Source organism: Prionailurus bengalensis, chromosome C1, assembly GCF_016509475.1.
Source record: "Prionailurus bengalensis isolate Pbe53 chromosome C1, Fcat_Pben_1.1_paternal_pri, whole genome shotgun sequence".
NCBI lineage: Eukaryota > Metazoa > Chordata > Mammalia > Carnivora > Felidae > Prionailurus > Prionailurus bengalensis.
The window spans coordinates 15,433,374-15,454,482 of record NC_057345.1 but is presented as its reverse complement, the minus strand read 5'-3'; the positions used below and the strand labels follow the sequence as shown (position 1 = coordinate 15,454,482).

The 21,109-nt window shown below is 39.9% G+C and overlaps 1 protein-coding gene across 43 annotated transcripts in view; it reads left to right on the top strand.

Annotated features, from left to right (window-relative positions):
- The window catches only part of EIF4G3 (eukaryotic translation initiation factor 4 gamma 3), a 315,357-nt gene that overhangs the window by 48,950 nt on the left and 245,298 nt on the right, over positions 1 to 21,109 (top strand). The window contains exon 1 of one of the 43 annotated variants that reach the window (XM_043574006.1): positions 12,260 to 12,283. The exons of 41 other annotated variants lie outside the window; for them this stretch is intronic. The gene's annotated coding sequence lies outside the window, so the exon portion shown is untranslated. Of the gene's footprint in view, positions 1 to 12,259; positions 12,284 to 21,109 lie in introns of those variants that run through there. One more of the 43 variants, XM_043574010.1, reaches the window with a different exon arrangement.

Here is a 21,109-nt window from a genome sequence, read left to right as displayed (position 1 = left end):
TTGGAACTGGAGCTCAGGTGGTCTGTGTTGAATGGTCAGAGTCTGCTCTGACTCGCTGTGGAAAAGGCACCAGATGTCTCTGTCCCTCAGCTGTCTAATCTGTAAAATGGGTTTAATAATAGCGATTACTGGGGCACCTTGGTGGCTCAGGTGATTAAGCATCTGACTCTTGATTTCGGCTCAGGTCATGGTCTCGTGGTTCCGTGAGATCGATTCCCAGGTCGGGTCTTTGCTGACAGCGTGGAGCCTGCTTGGGATTCTTTCTCTCTCTCCACCCACTGCCCCACATCTCAAAATAAACAAATAAAAACTTAAAAAAAAATAATACTGATTACTTGACAAGGCGTTTGAACCTTAAATGACAAGTGCATGTACATGCTTAACATGGAGCCCAGCTTGCAGGGAGTGCTCAGTAGAGTCTTGCTCTTATTGTTGTGTTTACTTTTGTCATTCTTCCCCTAGTGCTCTGCCATTGCTAAGAGCCTCTTTTCTCCAAAGTGCCACCTTTCTCCTTACCTTCAGCATCCCCCTTCATCCCAGGAGCATATTGAGGTGGAACAATTAGCCTTTGGTTTTTATAGCATAGGTGCATGTTCTTACTGAGCTTCAAATTTTAGAATGTGAAACTTTACTCCCATCCCCCCTTTTATGCTGCTCACCTGACTCTTAACCTGGGGCATTGAAGTAAGACTTTGAAGTGCTGGAATAGTTTGTAGTGGCCACCTAAGTATTCGAAATATCTAGAAGATCCTGTGGGGTGTCCAGCTAGAATACTCCTGTTGTTACTCATCTGTGTGACAGATGGATGGACCTAATAGTTTGTAAATTCTACTTAGATTATTGTGTCTTTCCTCTTATGTATTGGGGAGCATGTGGAGGAAGTGAAATACGGCTCTTTTAAGGTAAACAAAACTTAAAATATATACATTAATAATGTTATTTATCTGTTCTGTGTATTTAGTCAATAAATACAGTTGATCGTAGAAAAGGGAAATTTGGGAGTACCTGGCTGGCTCCGTCGGTGGAGCGTGCAGCTCTTGCTATCAGGGTTGTGAGTTCGAGCCCCACATTGGGTGGAGAGATTACTTAAAAAATAAAATCTTTTTTTAAAAAGAAAAAAGGCAACTTGAGGGTAGGAGTAGTTATAAAATACTTTGTTAGAGAGGAAGGATTTAAACTTGGTCTTGAGGACTACTTAAGATTTGTGTGAATTCGGAGGAGCTAGGTGATGAAAGTGAGGCAAAGGTGTAGGAGGGGAAATGAATATGGCATATTTAGAGAGCACTGAAGCAATAACAAAAAACCCCAAAGCTAACATTTATTGATCACTTAGTCAATATACTAACTACTGTACTGTGTGAGGGATTAACTCATTTAATCATAACAGTAACTCAGTTTTTACATACAGCATGTAGACACTTGGCCATACTCTGCCGTAATGCTGCCTCCTAAGTTTGTTATAATGGAAGAATTGTTTTTGTGCACAGATGAAGTTTATTTGTTGCTATGTAACAGACTCTCCCCAATGAGTCGTTGGTGAACATCACAGTAATTTTCACATACTGAAAACATGGGTAAAGAATAGCAAGAAATGGAATAGTAACCATAGAAGAACCCCCCCGCCAGGTTCCCTTCCAGTTAGTATCTGCTCCCACTGACTTACTTCTAATAACATAGTTTATTTTTTGTCATTTTTTGGATTTTGTACGAATCTAATCACATAATTTTCTTTTTTGTGTCTGATTTCTTTTACTCAGTATTGTCTGTGAGAGTCATACCAGTTATATATAGCTGTAGTTCATTCTCATTGCTATAATTTTTTTTAATGTTTATTTTTGAGAGAGAGAGAAACAGAGAGTGCGCCCATGTAAGTACCAGCGGGGGAGGGGCAGAGAGAGAGGGAAACAAGAGGATCTGAGCTGGTTCTGTGCTGACAGCAGAGAGCTCATTGTGGGGTTTGAAATCACAAACGGTGAGATCATGCCCTGAGCCAAAGTCAGACACTTAACCTACTGAGCCACCCAGATGCCCTGCTATAATTTTTTTTTTAAGTTTGTTTAATTGAACCCTTTATTATTATTTTTTTTTAATTTTTTTTTCAACGTTTATTTATTTTTGGGACAGAGAGAGACAGAGCATGAACGGGGGAGGGGCAGAGAGAGAGGGAGACACAGAATCGGAAACAGGCTCCAGGCTCTGAGCCATCAGCCTGACGCGGGGCTCGAACTCATGGACCGTGAGATCGTGACCTGGCTGAAGTCGGACGCTTAACCGACTGCGCCACCCAGGCGCCCCTAATTGAACCCTCTAAAAAACAAAGTTGAATGTTTTTTTCAGCACAATAGAATATAGATGGAGTTAAAGTCTTTTTTTTTTTTTAAAGAAGCATTAAAAATGTGTATAAGATTCTAAGCTCATGTAACTAAAAAGTAATTTATGGATGCTAAACAATATACTGTTTTAAAGGGCGAGTTATTTTTCTGACGTTATTGTTGACATAATCTGAAATATCTTAAAAAAATTCCAGTCATGTAATTGTGGTCAATATCCACAGTAAGTTTTCTTTCTTATTTTTCCTTGGAAAATACTTCAGCTTACGGAATTTTATAAAGAAAATACTGTGTGATTTCATTTATATGTGGAATCTAAAACAAAAGCAGACCCCCAAAACAAAATTTATGGATACAGAGAACAGATTGATAGTTGCTGGAGGTGGGGAGTGAGGGGTGGGCAGAATGGGTGAAGGGAGTCAGAAGGCGCAGATTTTCAATGATAAAATAAATAAATCATGGAGGTGTACTCTACACCATGGCAATTATAGTTAATAAAACTGTATCGCATATTTGAAAGTTGCTAAGAAAGTAGATCTTAAAAGTTCTCATTACAAGAAAAAAAACTATGGTGATGGATGTTAATTAGATTTATTATAGTGATCGGTTTGCAATATCCACACATCTCCAAATTGTTGTTTTATATGTGAAACTACTATAGTGTTGTATGTCAATTATACTTTAAGGTAAAAAAAAATTTTTTTATGAAGATGGAAGATGAAGAACTTTGGAAGAGTACAGCAGAATGAGTAGGTTCAGTCATGATCTGAGCTGAGGTGGAAAATCTTGGAGTGAGATTGAAATTAACTTCGAACTAAGCCAGATAAAGAATACCAAAATGGTCATTTTATGTATGTTTTGAGTGAATGATTCTTAATTAACTTGGATTAGGTTGCACAGAATTGCATATTTGAAAGTGTATTTTTATTTCTACCGGAGATGTTTGTGGGTGGGACCAAACTTTAGAATAATGGAGTTGATGCCTTTGGTGATATTTGCTAAAAGCAAAAATGAGAAATGAGAGTAACCACAGATGGAGGTACATACACCTCTATTATTAATTATTATGATTTTGAAAATGTGCATGGGTGGGAAATGGGAAATTGATTGGTAGAGAGCACAGCAAAGGAAAGGAAGCTTTGCTGTATCTCCTCCTGTTTTCCACATTAAGACATTTTATATACACTTCAGACTTTTAGTTTCCTCTCTGTTGTTCCTATATTTTTTAGCGGTACAGATAATTTCATATTCTCTGAGCTGAGAAGAGCAAAGCAGTGGGTATGTGAGATGAGGAAGTAAATGTCCTCATTCTGCTTCCTAGTTTTTTGGTTTTGTTTTATTTTTCCTGATCATAGAGTGCTGCAAAGCCTCAGTTCTAGGGCAGTACTTCTTAGTTCTTTATGAAAATATTTCTTTGTTTGTATCTTCACTTAACTTCCTTTGGAAGTTTCGTTTCTTTTGCAGATACCCCTGTCATTTTCTGTTTGGTCCTATTTCCATTCTCTCTCACATCTCTCAGGATTCATGCGCCATTACTTATGCTGCCCTTCTCTTTCACATGCACGTTCTTGACTTTGTTGCTGTATCCTTCCCTTGTGCCCATAGCTGTTCAGAACTATTCTATATTAAAGGTACTTTTCTTGAGCTGCTGGTAATTTTGGCCAAGTTTCTTGGAGCACTTCAGTGTTTCTTTTGGTTTTGTTTTGCTTTTTTAACTGCAAAATTGCTGGAAGATTGTTCTCTCTTTTTTTTTAGTTTGTTTTTAATGTTTATTTATTATTTTTGAGAGACAAAGAGACAGAGCGTGAGCAGGGGAGGGGCAGAGAGAGAGGAGGAGACACAGAATCCGAAGCAGGCTCCAGAATCTTAGCTGTCAGCACAGAGCCCAACGTGAGGCTCAAACTCATGAACTGTGAAATCATGACCTGAGCCGAAGTCGGACACTTAACTGACTAAGCCACCCAGGTGCCCCTCTCTCTCTTTTTTTAATGTATATTTTGAGAGAGAGAGCGAGCGAGAAAGCGACTACAGGAACGGGGGAGGGGCAGAGAGAGAGGGAGACGTAGAATCCCAAGCAGGCCTGGTGCTGTCAGCACAGAGCCTGGTCTGGGGCTCAGTCTCACAACTGTGAGATCATGCCCTGAGCTGAGATCAAGAGTCAAACGCGTAACGGACTGAGCCACCCAGGCACCCCTCAAACTTTTTTTTAATGTTTATTTATTTTTGAGAGAAAGAAACAGAACATGAGCAGGGGAGGGGCAGAGAGAGAGGCAGAGACAGAATCCAAAGCAGGCTCCAGGCTCTGAGCTGTCAGCACAGAGCCCAACACAGGGCTCGAACTCCCGAACCTCAAGATCGTGACCTGAGCCAAAGTTGGGGCACTTTACCTGACCTTTTTTTTTTCTCTCTCTCAAATACTCTTACTTAGAACTTTGAAGGGGTAGGAATGTGATCACATTGGTTTCCTCAAATCTCAAAGCATACTGCTTCTTTACCCCTTTTAACTTCTTTGGGTTTAACATAGTCACCAGCAGAATTTGGGACACTTGGGGTCCAAAACAGGGCTTGGACTTGTCTTGCAGGGCTTAGAGGACAGGAAACAAAAATGGCCTGTACATGCACAGTGATACCATTTGAGATCTACTAATGTGAAAAAATGGTAGTAGTGTCTATTCTGTGGGCTAAGACAGAAATGTGGGGCGGAAGAGTGCATGATCCCTCGTATAGTTTTTCAGATTTGGTCTTTGGCTCTTGTTTTCTTCCATACGGTTCTCCAAGATTTCATCTGCTTCTGTAACTTTAAACCTTAAATCTGTACTGTTTCTTCACCTGGACCTTTCCCTGAAATCTCTTGTGTGTGTTTTCTCTTGGAACATTGTGCAATTCATACTCAGTAGGGAGATAGTGTTCAATCATAAGCATTGGCAAAGCTAGATTGTAATCTTAACTTTGCTGTTGACTTACTTTGTGGTTTTATTTGGTGACTTTCCTGAGTTTCACTTTTTTTTTTTTTTTTTTTTTTTGTCTGTGGAAGAATGTGGGTAGAATTGGAGTCCTTTCTAGCTCTGACATCTATGATGTTCTGGTCTTAGGTAGACCTATTTACTTGCACTGCTCATGCAGTGTATAACCATCGAATATTCCAGGTACATTCTTGTCTCAGTTTGTGTTTTCTTTACTTAGAAAAGCCTCTCAGTCTTTTACTTCTCAGTCTTAACCTTTCTCTACAATCCTTTTCAGTCCTTTCTTCTTTGTGAATGGTTCCTGATCATTGCAGTCCACAAATATTTTTTTGTTTTCTGAAGCCCTGCAGAGTCACTGACATTACTGATGTGGCATTCATCAAAACTTATTAAATAGTTATTTGTTATACACGTATATTATTTAACCAAATTGTAAACTCTGAAGATAAGACTGCGTGTTTGTAGCATAATGCCTAGCACAGATGGACATCTAACAATTCCCTTTTCACCCTTTTGTATCCTAGTTGCCTATGCTTTGTCTATAATAGCCCTTCACTGTTAAGGCCTTACAGATTACTTTGTGGTCACCTTTGCTGACAGGATAGATATCTATCACATTTCAACATGCGGTTGAGATTTGATAGCCTGTAAAAGGAAACACCTGGTTTTTTTCCGGAACGTAATTAGTGTGAATATTCGTTGCAGATAATGTTGTGACTGTGTTCACATCATTTAACAAAAATGTCCACACCCCTCTTTCTTTTAAAACTTCTGCTTTGCAATTTTTTTTAATGTTTATTATATTTTTGAGAGACAGAGCAAGGAGGAAGGAGAGGGAGACAGAGGATTCAAAGTGGGCTCTGCACTGACAGCAGAGAGTCTGATGCGGGGCTCGAAATCAAGAACCACAAGATCATGACCTTAGCTGAAGTCAGACGCTGCTTAACTGACTGAGCCACCGACGCCCCTTATTTTGTAATATTTAATTAGTTTAGTTTTTGAATATAGTAAGAGTAAAGCAATTGGATGAAAATGTCAATACCAAGATGTTGACATAGTATTAACTATATAAACTCCCAAGAGGGTCGGGATTTTGTTGTTGATCTGTCTCCTGTTGCTAAAAATGTCTGACATGAAGTAGGTTCTTAGTAAATATTTGTCGAATGAATGAGTGAGTTAATAACTAAATCTTGCAAAACTGAAAGTATTTATGTTCTCTGTGGCTCTGCATTGCATTTGAGCTTTCTATAAGCTGAGGAATATCTTATTGTATCTCTTCCTTCTCTGGTGTTCCGAGAAGACCAGATGAGTAGTGGACTTTGAACCATAGAACCCCAAATTCAGGTTGTCTCTGTTTTCCAGATGGTGTGATGGACAGGACTGAAGGTCAGATAGGGTAGGCTGGAATGGTGATTCCAGTGAGGTTGTCAGAGGGTTTCCAAACAGAAGGGTCAATGGTGTAGGGCCAAAATAGTGGTGGGAGGGATATCCTAGAACTAGGAATGCTGAGAACATGGAGTAGAATAGGCAGATGGCAGGTGGTCTGGAAGAACTTTGTAGATGAGGGGTGGATAACTTGCAGTGACTTTTCTCCTGGGTTCCATAGCAGACTCAAACGATCAGGTCGGGATCTGTCAAAGGGGTAACGTTTTTCTTTTTACTTTAGTGACATAATTAGAGTATATACTGACAAGAAGGAAATGCTAATAAAAAGGAATATGTCTCCTGTTGTTCTGGTGCTAAGTGTTTCAAACTTTAAGATTTAACTTCTGGGCACTGGGTGGCTCAGTCAGTTAAGCATCCGAATCTTGATTGCGGCTCAGGTCATCATCTTGCGGTTCGTGGGTTTGAGCCCCCCGTTGGGCTCTGCACTGTTAGTTGCAGAGCCTGGTTGGGATTTTCTCTTTCTCTCTCTCTCCCCTCTCCTCTCTCTCAAAAATAAATAAATAAAAGTAAACATTGAAAATATGATTTTACTTTTATCTTCTAGCTACATATAAAACTCCTGAGAAACAAAATAATTCTCTGTGGGGTGTGTGTGTGTGTGTGTGTGTGTGTGTGTGCGCGTGTGTGTGTATAGTTAGAGGTAGTTCCAGTCTTTAACGAGTCTTACATATCATTTGTTTGAAGAGATGTTATAGTTTAGAGTTACTCTTTTGGTTTTGGTAGAAATTGTCTTTTATCTTGATGGGCTTTCGATGGTGCTCTTTGCTTTAGGAAGTTATTCCTGGGCTGCTGCATGCTAGGGGTTGTAGACTTGAAGATGTATAAATGATGAGCAGTCACTTTGGAAAATGAACATAGCACTTTGGACTAATGGTAACCTAATAGGGCCAAAGTTAGTTCAGACCATTATTAGGGAAATTCCCATTATAGGGAAATTCCATATTCTATCAGAGTTTCATTAACAATAAAGAATGGAAACAAACAATTCTTAAAACTGGAAGCAAATCCACTAAATTGTTAACAATGAGTGTTGCTGGCTGTGGTTGAATGATTTTTGATTCTTTCTTTATAGGCCTGTATTTCAAAAACTTCAGCAAAGCTCTCTATATTATAATGAAGTTATTTTTGAAATATAGTTATGAATACTAGCAAGACCCATGATTTAATAGGTAAAAGGTGGTAATTGTACATGTACTATGCTAACTTTTTTTTTTTTTTTCAACGTTTATTTTATTTTTGGGACAGAGAGAGACAGAGCATGAACGGGGGAGGGGCAGAGAGAGAGGGAGACACAGAATCGGAAACAGACTCCAGGCTCTGAGCCATCAGCCCAGAGCCCGACGCGGGGCTCGAACTCACGGACCACGAGATGGTGACCTGGCTGAAGTCGGACGCTTAACCGACTGCGCCACCCAGGCACCCCTGTACTATGCTAACTTTTAAAGATAATGCATATGAGGGACGCCTGGGTGGCTCAGTCGATTAAGCCTCAGACTTTGGCTCAGGTCATGATCTCACAGTTCGTGAGTTCAAACCCCATGTCGGGCTCTGTGCTCACTGCTCAGAGCCTGGAAACTCCTTCAGATTCTGTGTCTCCCTCTCTCTCTGCCCCTTCCCACTGATATTCTCTCTCTCTCTCTTTCTCTTTCTCACAAATGATAAATGAACATTAAAAAAAAAAAAGATAATGCATACATAGAAGAAAGGACTGGAAGAAAATAGATAAAAATGCAAGGAGTGGCGTAGGGAGATAGAATTGTGGGTAGTTTTTAAAAATTTTCTATTTTACAAACTTTTGGTAATGTGCTTATAATATGAATATCATAAAAAAACCAGTGGTCGCTTATTTTTCATGCCGGGCATATTTTGAAGCAGTGGTTTAGTTACCAAAATTGATCATAATTCAGGAACCTTAATTAAATGTCACAGTTTAAGCCACAGTAGTGGATCTTTCTCATTTTGTATCTGGTTATGTGTAGAGTGAGGGAGTAGGAAGGGTGAAGATTGATTGCTGCTGCTTCATTGGGCCTCTGCACAGTTGAAGGTGCTTTTTAAAATTTTTTTTTTTTCTTTTTTCAATGTTTATTCATTTTTGGGACAGAGAGAGACAGAGCATGAACGGGGGAGGGGCAGAGAGAGAGGGAGACACAGAATCGGAAACAGGCTCCAGGCTCCGAGCCATCAGCCCAGAGCCCGACGCGGGGCTCGAACTCCCGGACCGCGAGATCGTGACCTGGCTGAAGTCGGACGCTTAACCGACTGCGCCACCCAGGCGCCCCGAAGGTGCTTTTAACAGTGAGCAGCAGGAAGGTGGAAGTGCGTTAGGGGTAAGACAGGGTTGTGATAAATAGTGACCACCTTTGAGTGTGGACATTTCAGGAGGGACATGATTAACAGAGAATGAGAACTTTTATTACTTAGACCAATCTGGGTTTAAGTTACAGATTTGAATCCTAATTGTAAAGACAGTGAGTTGAAGCATGGTAAGTGCTAACTAACTGCATTCAGAATTAAAGAATTTTGATATATCAGCAGTGAGGGAAGTAACTGCTGCTCACAGATTTTTCTGTTTGTCAAAATTCTCGTCTACCATGATTACTTTTTTTTTTTTTTAATTTTTTTTTCAACGTTTATTTATTTTTGGGACAGAGAGAGACAGAGCACGAACGGGGGAGGGGCAGAGAGAGAGGGAGACACAGAATCGGAAACAGGCTCCAGGCTCTGAGCCATCAGAGCCCGACGCGGGGCTCGAACTCCCGGACCGCGAGATCGTGACCTGGCTGAAGTCGGACGCTTAACCGACTGCGCCACCCAGGCGCCCCATACCATGATTACTTTTAATAGTGACTGCTAACAGGTTGGAAGGGAGTGGAAGGGTCTGTAAGAGCTAATGGACGCATGTGTACATTATACTTAGATCCACTGTAGAAGGTAATGGTTTCTGCTCCCAACTCACTGGGTTGATGTGAAAGTTGTTTCACAAGTGAAATGGAAAAGTGAACATGTCTCAGTTGGTATTTTTGATAATTTAAATCAAATATTGGGTCCAAAGCTAAATTCTCACATTTCTTGAAATCTTAATGCATCATTGGCATCTGTGTGCATTCAGAAACTGAGGAAATGGAATGTTTTTTTATGTGTATATGTACATTTTTCTTTTTATGTACGTTTTTACTTTTTGTTTTTTTTATTTTTTTTGTTTTTTAGTTTATTTTAGAGAGAAAGAGAGACTGACTACTAGTGGGGGGCGGGAGGGGAGTAGAAGAGAGGAAGAGAGAGAATCCCAAGCAGCTCCATGCTGTCAGTGCAGAGCCTGATGCAGGGCTCGAACTCATGAACCATGAGAGTATGACCTGTGCCAAAGTCAAAAGTCAGACTGAGCCACCCAAGCGCCCCATGCAGTTATGCCAGGAACACAGTAATTTTGTGTTTGAAATATTAATATATAGGATATATTTATGTTTATTACAATGTATGAAAGCTTTCATTGAAAATACTGATGGTAGTAGTAATAATTGCTGTCATTAGTTGAATGTCTACTAGGTAGGTGCCAGTCTTATTAAGAATACTGCTTTGCAGGTTAGAAAACTAAGTTTGGTAGTGAACATGGGATTCTAGCTCTAGTTTGATTTTAATGTTTACGCTGTTTTGTTTTTTTTTTTTAATGTTTATTTTTGAGAGAGAGTGAGCAGGGGAGGGGCAGAGAGAGGGAGACAGAGAATCCCAGCAGGCTCTGTGCCATCAGTGCAAAGCCCTTGTGGGGCTCGAACCCACGAACCCTGAGATCATGACCTGAGCTGAAATTGGATGCTCAACCAACTGAGCCACCCAGGTGCCCCAATCTAGTGTGTATATTTTAATTGGCTCCATTGTGTGAAATTTTATGCTGAAAATGGTTTTTACAGATGGAATATTAGATCAAATGGTGGTGTTAGTTAACACTTGGTACATTTATTGTCCCTATTTTATAACTTTCATCCAATTATCATCGTGTTTCATAATTATGAGTGGCCTATATTAGAAATTTCATTCTCCTTTCTTAAACCTATAGTGATCTGGCATTTTAGATTAATACACAAACAATTTTTAAGAGTTGTTAAATATGATAGCATATGTTTATGTGTAGAAAATGTATGGAAAGATACATTAGAAACTTGACTGTGATTAGTTGTACGAGAAAAAGACTGGGTGATAGAAGGTACTTTCTACCTTAGATCCTTTTGTACTGACTGATACTTTCTACTTTATATTCTCTGTGCCATTTGCATTTTTTTTTTAACAGTGATCAAGTGGTCTTACCAAAATTAGTTATAGTTAGGGGTGCCTGGATGGCTCAGTCGGTTAAGCATCTGACTTCAGCTCAGGTCACGATCTCACGGTTCGTGGGTTTGAGCCCTGCGTCAGGCTCTGTGCTGACAGCTCGGAGCCTGGAGCCTGCTTTGGATTCTGTGTCTCCCTCTCTGTCTGCCCCTCTCCCGCTCATGATCTGTCTCTCAAAAATAAATAAATGTTAAAAAAGTTTTTTTAAAAAAGTAGTTACAGTTAATAGCCCAAGACATCTACAGATCTACAGGCTGTGGTTATATCTGTAGTTTTCTTTGTTCTATTTTCAAGATACATAATGTTTATTTCTTCCTTTTTATTTATCACATAAATTTAGGTGGTGGTCTTTGTTTTTATTATACATTTTAAATTCTCACTGAAATACCATTTTCATTTCAGAAGTCCATATGACTTCCAGAAAATTGTTTAGAGGCCCTTTGGGAGTAGTAGAAGATGTATTCATTTGCAAATTATGACCCAGTAAAAATGGGGTTGCAAAGTGTATGTGAATTTGGCTTATTTTCCACTGTCACTATAAAGGACATTTAGCTGTGTGACCTTCAGCATGTTATTAATTTCTAAGTCTTTCTTTTTTCCCCCTTTGTTTAGTTAGACTTTCATTTTTGTAAGTTTACATCCTAGGATTTTTTCCAAATCTCTGATACTACAATTTCATACTCATTTCAGTTCAAAAGAGGGAATTAAGTGATTCTTAAAAGTAGTGTCACAAACAAAATTTCTAATTAATGAAAATCTACATAACCTTCAGAATAAATGTTAATTATTAAATTACATTTGCAATCTGATTTGTCTCTTTGGAATGCATAAGTAATCCATATGCATATATAAAATCTTAGTCATGGAGTGGATTTTCAAGTGAAAATTTCCAGCGATGAAGACATATTAACTTTCTCTGTGTGTATTTCAAGCAAATCAACATTCTTTTTAAAGATTTTATTTGATTTTTAAATGTTTATTTATTTATTTATTTATTTATTTATTTTTTCATTTTTTCAACGTTTATTTATTTTTGGGACAGAGAGAGACAGAGCATGAACGGGGGAGGGGCAGAGAGAGAGGGAGACACAGAATCGGAAACAGGCTCCAGGCTCTGAGCCATCAGCCCAGAGCCTGACGCGGGGCTCGAACTCACGGACCACGAGATCGTGACCTGGCTGAAGTCGGATGCTTAACCGACTGCGCCACCCAGGCGCCCCAAAAATGTTTATTTTTGAGAAAGAGAGAGCGCACGCGTACCCATGAACTGGGGGAGGAGCATAGTGAGGGAGACAGAGGATCCAAAGCTGGCTCCATGGTGACAGCCAAGAGCCCTATGTGGGGCTCTCACTGAACCATGAGATTATGACCTGAGCTGAAGTCAGACTCTTAACTGCCTGAGCTACCCAGGCGCCCGCTAGAGATTTTATTTTTAAGGAATCTCTACACCCATTATTAGGGCTTGAACTCAGAACCCCAAGATCAAGAGTTGCATGCTACACTGACTGAGCCAGCCAGGTGCCCCAACGTTTTTTTTTTCTTTTTTGTGTTTTACTTATTTTTAAGAGAGCGCACAAGTGGGGAAGGGGCAGAGAGAGAAGGGGACAGGGGATCCTAAGTGGGCTCTCTACTGATAGCAAGCCTGATGTGGGGCCTGGACCCATAAACCGTGAGATCATGACCTGAGTCTAAGTCAGACACTCAACTGACTGAGCCACCCAGGCACCCCCAAGATTTTCTTTGTTTATAACCTGAAAGGAATTGGTGTCTTATGCCAGTTGTAGCTTCATAGATAATTTTACGGTGGGTTATCAATCAAATTTTATTAAACTGTGACAGCTTCTTTCACTAACCTTCCTTCAGTTCATTAAGTTATGGCAGTGAGGAACATGGTTATGGTCCACACCCTGAGGGTTTACTGTTTTCAAAGTATATTAAGTATAGTATACTGGAATTGAATTGTGAGGTCACTGTTGTGAGCTTGTGTTAAACATTGAACTGTTGCCTTCATTAGAGAACCTCCTTTGGTTATTTGGTGTTTTGAAAAACATTGGAGCAAAAAAAAAAAAAATGTCTTTCTTAATTTGAACTTTTCTGATGCCTCTTCAAGTAAAGGGAGGGGATTTTTATTGCTGGAGTCCAAATTGGAAGCCAGAAGACTTTATTTCCTCTGTAGTTTTTTGAATGGACTGGATTTTAAGGATCAGTGTGAAATAGAAATGCAGTTCCTAGACTTTTGTTTAGGAGTAAAGTAAGACGTAGTGTAGTCGGGGCACATGAGTCCTTGCTGGTCTGTGTTAATAGACAAAGACTGGGTAACTGCATGCTTGGAAGCTTTTCTGTGCCTTTGCAGCCTTCATCCTTATTGTACCCAGGCAGCTGAGGAGACATCCCCTAAAGAGGCAGAACTCCCATCCTCCCTCTTCTCCTGCCCCCCACCCCCCCCCCCCTTTTTTTTAACTATATACTGGGACATTCAATGGTCTTGCATTGACCAGAAAGACAAAGAGTGCTTTCATACTCTGGGGAGCTTAGCTCTAGCCGGTGTGCTGGGCCTTTGTTAGGGCTTGCACTAGGCCTTTCTCTTTCACCACCCCCAGTCTCATTGTTCCTACTTTGCAGCAGCAACAGGATCCGTTTTAGAATTTTACCTCCTTACTTGAAAATAAATAGTTACAAAAGAAAAATCCAGTATCTTGTAATGAAAAATGCAAAGAAAAGCAAAGTTTCATTCCTCTGGTGATTTTTTTTTTTTTGATAAAGTGCCATTGCAGCCTAAGTGCCATTGTTCAAGACTTGATCTTGTTGAAATTATTCTTTGTCACTCATTTCAAAAGTCAAAATGAACTTTTTTGTATGGCTGTATCCCATCTAACTCATTGTTGATGCTTGATACTTATTCATGAAATATAGACCAGAATCTTTTTCACTAATGTCAAATGGCTTTTAAATTACTCAGTGTTTTTATGTTTTATTAGATAACATGAAGTCAAGAATTTAGACAGTTACATGGATTATTCAAAGAATGACTCTTGTGCCAGTTAACAGGAAAAAGTTGATAGTGTTGCCTTTGTCCTACATTTTACTTCTGTAAAAGTAAACCATCAATGTGAAATAAGCGAAAGTTATTTTTAAAACATTGCTTTTGGATGTGGAAACTTTATCAGATATAGCTGGAGCACATTTCACAATTTTATTTATTTATTTATTTATGTATTTATTTATTTATTTATTGAACGTTCATTTATTTTGTGTGAGAGAGAACTCAAGTGGGAGGGGTGAGGCAGGGGGGGAGAGAGAGAGAGAGAGAGAGAGAGAGAGAGAGAATGAATTCCAAGCTCAGAGCCAGATGAGGGGCTCAAACCCATGAACCGTGTGATGGTGACCTGAACCAAAATCCGAGAGTCAGATGTTTAACTGGTTGAGCCACCCAGGTGTCCCTTTGTTTATTTTTGAGAGAGAGAGAGAGAGAGAGAGAGAGAGAGAGAGAGCGCGCGCACATGAGCAGGGGAGGGGCAGAGAGAAGGGGACAGGATCTAAATTGGGCTCTGCACTGACAGCAGCTAGCCCAACGTGGGGTGGAACTCCTGAACTGTGAGATCATGACCTGAGCCCAAGTCGGACACTCAACCAACAGAGCCACCCAAGTGCCCCTGTTATAGTTGTATTCTTGAGAGATTTTGGAGGATTTTATTGAATCCTGTCTTTTCATCGGTGTTCTGTGAAAGTTTATGATTTTTTTATTTCCTAATCTGTCACAAATTTTCCTCGTAGACAAGTCATTTGTTCAGGTAAACTTAGTGTCGCAATTCATTACACTTGACGCTATACAGTGTCTGGTAGAAAATATTTGTGAGCATTTTAAGTTCTGTTTAATAATCTCAGTATTAAATACATGTACTAGATGTTTAGGTGGTAAGGCTGGGTAGTCACATACCCTACAAAGGAAATGTAATCTATAACATGGTGAAAATTTCTTCACAGTTAATGTTACTGAAGCTGTTATATAAATATTTGGTTGAACTCTGAGGGAAAATCTCTTTTATTTTGTCATTGGTTCAGCTGCTATTCTGATTTGTATGCTAGAATGAGGAATTGCTCTTGGAGGTCTTAGTATTGGCAGTGGCTTATTGCTTCTAACATATACCAGGCACTGGGTTAAATGTCTTAAATAAATCCTTTAAACTGTTTATCGACTCTACCAAGTAGGTACTATTATTGTCCTCATTTTCCAGGTGAAGACCTGTATTAAAGATGTTAAATGTTGGGCACCTGGGTGGCTCAGTTGGTTGAGTGTCCGACTTCAGCTCAGGTCATGATATTGCAGTTCGTGAGTTTCGAGCCCTGCATCAGGCTTGCTGCTCTCAGAGCATTGCCTGCTTCACATATTCTGTCCCTGACTCTCTTTTGCCCCTCCCCCGCTCATGCTCGCTCGCTTGCTCTCTCTCAAAAATAAAACCTGAAAAAAAAAAGATGTTAAATGTAACACCCCCAGAAATCACACAGGTAATAAATAAAAGAACTGGAATGCTAAAATCAAATTTGTACTTTAGACTGTGATGCGAATAAACTGCCTTCTGAGTTCAGTGTTTTTTTTTCTTTTTATGTTTGTTTATTTTTTGAGGGGAGGACAGAGGATCTGAAGCAGATTTCTGTGCTGACAGCAGCAAGCCCGATGTGGGGCTTGAACTTGAACTCAAGCTCACAAATCATGAGATCATGACCTGAGCCCAAATCGGATGCTCAACTGACGGAGCCACCCAGGCGCCCCTTGAGTTAAAGAGTTTTTAGAACTGTTGTCATAAACCTCTTTGACATATTCCGGACTGATCTATTTCAGTTAAATTCTGGGTTTCAAATTGAAGTATGTTCAAGTTCTTTGAAACCTGGTGTTGGCTGAAATTGTTGGTTCTAGTTTATAGATTAAAGGGCTCTGTGTGGATTGCTTGTGGTTCAACTCTGAGCTCTTGGACTGAATTGGAGCCACTGGCTTGGTCTGTCCCAGTTGCTGTACCCATTCCAGACAGTCATCTCTTGAGGGATAAGTGTTCAGCTACTTAAACCTGAAGCTAGAGGAAAAGAGAAGAGGTTCAGGAGAAGGGAAGAGCAAAGAGTCTTCGTTTTTCTAGTGTTTTGAACTGTGCTGATGAGTTAGATCCTATTAGAAGGTCCTAAGGATGAGGTGAAGAAGGAGAATTACGTGACTGTGGGCTGAGGCCTAGATGGAATGGGTATGCCGGGGAAGCAGTAGAAAAGGCTGCCATTGCTACATTTATTTTAGCATTTTACTAGGGCTAACAGAATGCAGTCCAGCATAAATACCAGTTTATTCTTTTTTTTTCCCCACAAAGAACATTAATGACTAATCATATTTCATTTCTCAAATGCACAGTAGTTCTCTGTCAGTATGAAGGAAAAGCCCTTTGGATTTTTTTCATGACTCCATTTGATGACCATTTTTGCATGAATTTAGCATAACTACACTTAATGGGTTTCTCTGGTGCCCTTACTTACTTGAAGCAGTGTGCTTCTGGCCTGCTTACCTAGATTTACAATGCTCTAGGACTTGTCTTACGGACAGTAAGTAATACTGTTGAAATTCTGCTCTTGGCCTCAGGGGGCCCTGTGTGCGTGTGGTTTTCTTAGGGTATGCTATATAGAAGCAGAGGAGAGGTCAGAACTATTTTAATAATTGTTCTGAGATACTTTTTTTGCCTTTTTCACTTAATACTGACATTTTCGTGGTGGTGCAGAATCATTTGTGGGTGAAACTGCTGGCGCCTTAGCGTGAATCGAGGTAGTGCTACCAAACTGTACTGGTAATGATTGTGTTCTTCACCAACACACATTCTGGAAAAGAAAGAAAAGGCACCAGTTTCACTAAATGTCTTTTTTGTTTGTTTCTTGTACTTAATATCTTTCATGAAACAGTAAAACTTACTCAGTTTATTAAATCTTGACCTTTCAGTATACATCTTCTTAATATTCTGTGTGATGGAATGGGTGGCATGTTACATAGTTGTTCAGTGGTGGTTTTATCCTGAAAAGTTAAAGAGTTGGAGGCAGAACTAACCACTTTTTTTGATGAAGTTTTTTATTTGAATTCCAGTATAGCCAACAAATAAAGTGTTATATCAGTTTCACTAACCACTTTTATATGTAGCACCATTTTGTTTTAAATGTTTTTTATTTATTTTTGAGCAAAAGACAGAGTGCAAGCAGGGGAGGGGCAGAGAGAGAGGGGGACACAGAATCCGAAGCAGGCTCCAGGCTCTGAGCTGTCAGCACAGAGTCCGATGCAGGGATCAAACCCATGACCCGTGAGATCATCACCTGAGCCCAAGTCAGATGCTCAGCCGACTGAGCCACCCAGGCACCCCTATGTAACACCATTTTTACTTGAAAGAATGACCAACTGTATTCAGACTTGGATATTTAGCAGACATATTTTCAGAAATCAGTGAGTGTGCTTGTTGCTTTAAGGCAGACTGTTGCCAATAATAAAGTTACAGGTTTGAAGTGAAGATTAGAATATTCGAAAGTTGTATGTGCCATCATGAATTTGACAGCTTCCCAATGCTTAATAAACTTTACTGGTGAAATCAGGTTTGGTTTTTAATAGTACACCATTTGGAAAATCTGGCTAACTTAATGCACCGATATTTCCCAGGTGATTAATGCATATGTTACAAAGTTATGCATAGGTGAAAGATCCATTTAAAATGCAATGTAGGGCCGCCTGAATGGCTTAGTCGATTAAGCGTCTGACTCTTGAACTTGGTTCAGGTAATGATCTCACAGGTAATGGGATTGAGCCCTGCTTCGAGCTCTGCTCTGACAGAGCGAGCCTGCTTGGAATTTTCTCTTTCCCTCTGTCTCTGCCCCTTCCCTGCTTGTGCTCGCGCTCTCTCTCTCAAAATAAACAAACTTAGTAAAAAAAAAAAAAAAAAAAAAAAAAAAGAGTTTCTTATAAAAAAATGCAATATAGAACAATTACTATAACTGTAAACTTAATACAGTTTCAGATTCGGGGTGCCTGGGTGGCTCAGTCGGTTAAGCATCCGACTCTTGATTTCAGCTCAGGTCATGATCTGACCTGAGATCATGGGATCATGGGTTCATGGGATCAAGCCCTGCGTTGGGCTCCATGCTAACAGTGCAGACCCTGCTTGGGATTCCCTTTCTTTCTCCCTCCTCAACTCATTCTCTCTCTCTCTCTCTCTCTCTCTCTCTCTCTCTCAAAATAAACTTTAAAAAAAAGTCTCATTTTTAAAAATAAATTTTGAAAAAGTTTTTTATTTATTTTTGAGAGAGTGCCTGTGCGTGGGAGGGGGGAGGGGCAGAGAGAGCGGGAGAGGGAGGATCTGACGCAGGCTCTGCGCTGACAGCAGAGCTGCCCTGAACTGCACTACATTCAGCTTTTCTGGTCCCTCCACGTTAAGTGATGGTATCACTCCCCTCTCAGTAATGACAAGTCCCACACGTGTACAAACAACCCCTCTCCCCAAGGAGATAGAGCAAATCTCACATACAGCAGCCAACTCATTTACTATTAGACACTGCCTAATAGTGTGTGGGACTCAAACCCACAAACCTCAAGATCATGAAATGAGCTGAAGTCCAATGCTTAACTGACCAAGCCACCCAGGCGCCTTACAGAAGTCTGTTTTAAAAAAGGTGTGATATCAGATATTACCATACTGTGTTTCAGTAAGTCCAGCGCAGTCACTTTTTCTTCCAGGTTGTACTTCTTCCCTGTTTGAGCACTGGACAATTCAACATTATTTAGAAGCCAGGTTATACAACAAACAGGTACTTCAACATTAGAGCCATACTTTGAGAACCAAACATATTAGTCAGTTTCGATTCCAGATCTCATGAGGACTCTGGAGCATATGTTCCTTGAGGGGAAAGGCAAGAGGCAGCATTATGCACATTTTCCTGTATTTCTGTTCCCCTCTGCCCTCCCTGTGGCTTGGTTGAATTTGTGTAAGTTAAATGTGGGAATGACAAGACTCTATATCTCTATAAATATATGCTTTCATCCATACATATTGTATTTATTTGTATATGCTAAGAAACTTGGTAGCTCTGCTAATTTTCATGGCCTCAATTCTAAAAGGAATGTTTTTCATGTTCTTTAAATAGAAGTTACTTAAATATGAATTAAAAAGTAATTTGTCACTTTTACATAGTCTATCTTGAACTCATGTCTTCTTCCAATTAACTTATGCAGTAACTATTATGATGAAATGATACATTTGGGGCAAAGCGAATTCTAGATAGCAGCATAGATGCTTTATACATATTTATACAAGTGAAAAGTATCAACGTTTCTGTTAATTTTATGTTCACCAAGCCTGTGATAAGCATCTTTTAGCTTATTTTGCAATATTGTGGGACCTTATAGACTGCCAGTCTTTGTCATATTTGCTCATTTACTTTCATTTAAATATTCTGTATGTATTTTATTTGATGTAAGCCGCCTCAAGCCCATGGTGGATAAAGCAAGGAATAAATAAGATAAAATAACGGGCAAACAAACTACTATAGCCAGAGTTGGAGGAAAAAAAAAAGAGAGAGAGAAAATAAAAGCCTTGTTGCAGTTTTTATTATTTTATTTTGTTTTGTTTTATTTTAGTTTAGTTTATTTGTTGTGAGAGAGTGTGAGCAGGGGAGGGGCAGAGAGAGAAGGATAGGGAGAGAATCCCAGGCAGGCTCCAGCCCTGTCAGTGCAGAGCCCAACATGGGGCTGTAACTCACAAACCACAAACCCTGAGATCATGACCTGAGCCAAAGTCGAGAGTCTGATCGACTAAGCTACCCAGGTGCCCCTTGTTGCTGTTCTTAAAAGAAAGGTGATACAAATTTGTTTTTTTAATGTATTTATGAATTTACATTTGTACTTGTATTTAAGTCTTTATGTTCATAAATTCATAATAAAATGAAATATTTGCCTTATTAAACAATAGTGACTAACACTGGAAGGCTATAATGGAGTAATAAATGACAGCAAGCTGTATCAGGCTTTTCTTCCCTGCTCCACTCTCCAATAATCTTACTAATGACCAGTGAAATAGACAAAGGTAGAAAAAGTTATATCTGTCTATATATGTGTTAAACTGGGGGTGTCTGACTGGCTCAGTTGGTAGAGCAGGAGACTCTTCATCTTGGGGTTGTGAGTTCGAGCCCCACGTCGGGTGTAGAGATTACTTAAAAATAAAATTAGGGGCACCTGGGTGGCTCATTTGGTTAAGCATCCGGCTTTGGCTCAGGTCAGATCTCAAGGTTTGCGAGTTTGAGCCCTGCATCGTGGTCTGTGCTGACGATCCTGCTTTCGATTCTGAGTCTTGTCTCTCTCTGCCCCTCCCCCACTCATGCTCTGTCTCTGTCTCTCACAAATGAATAAACATTTAAAAAATAAAAAATAAAATTAAAAAATCTTAAAAAACAATTACTATGTTTGTAAACCAGATAATATATCTAAGTAAATTTGGTAATCACTTCCTGAGCAACAGATTGCACATGTATTCTGTAGAACCAGGATTATTTTAGATCTCAGACACAGCTGTTACTGGAAATGTGGTTTCTTGGGGGTGCCTGGGTTAAGCATCCAATCCTTAATTTTGGCTCAGGTCATGATCTCATGGTCATGAGGTTGAGCTGGTGTTAGGCTCTGCACTGAGCCTGCTGTTTGTGTGTTTGTTTGTTTGTTTGTTTTGAGAGAGTGTGTGTGCGCACGCGATGCATTGGGTGCCGGGTGGCGGTAGGGCGAATGAGTCCTTTTTTTTTTAACACTCATTTTTGAGAGATGGGGAGAGACAGGATATGAGTGGGGGAAGGGCAAAGAGAGAGGGAGACACAGGATCTGAAGCAGGCTCCAGGATCTGAGCTGTCAGCACAGAGCCTGATGAAGGGCTCGAACCCACGGACTGCGAGATCGTGACCTGAGCTGAAGTTGAACGCTTAACCTACGGAGCCACCTAGACACCCCAGAGAATGAATCTTAAGCAGACTCCATTTCTAGCACAAAGCCTACACGGTCAGAAC